Genomic DNA, 452 nt, shown 5'->3' with positions numbered 1-452 from the left:
ATCACTACAATAAATCAAAAAATCAGCCGGGCGTGGTAGCGTGTGCCTGTAATTCCGGCTACTTGGAAGGCTGAGGTGGAAGGATCGCTGGAGCCCAGCAGGTCGAGGCTGCAGTGGCCAGGAGCAGCCACTGCACTCCAGTCTGGGCGACGGAATGAGACTCCAATTCAAAAATAAAATAAAATAAAATAAAATGAAACAAAATATGGTTAAGTAATACTTCAAAGCAACAGTAGAAGTTTTGTGATGAAACACACAGGATTGATCACCAAAGGAATGATGTTAGGCTGGGCACGGTGGCTCACGCCTGTAATCCCAACACCTTGGGAGGTCAACTTGGGAGGATTGCTTGAGCCTAAGAGTTCAAGACCAGCCTAGGCAACATAGCAAGACCACGTTACTGCAAAAAGTCAAAAAATTAGCCAGGCATGATGGCGTGCACCTGTAGTTCC

The sequence above is a fragment of the Carlito syrichta genome, unplaced genomic scaffold, assembly GCF_000164805.1.
Source record: "Carlito syrichta isolate Samal-C Ts95f unplaced genomic scaffold, Tarsius_syrichta-2.0.1 Scaffold315801, whole genome shotgun sequence".
NCBI classification, from domain to species: Eukaryota; Metazoa; Chordata; class Mammalia; order Primates; family Tarsiidae; genus Carlito; species Carlito syrichta.
Note: the sequence above shows the minus strand (reverse complement) of the source record.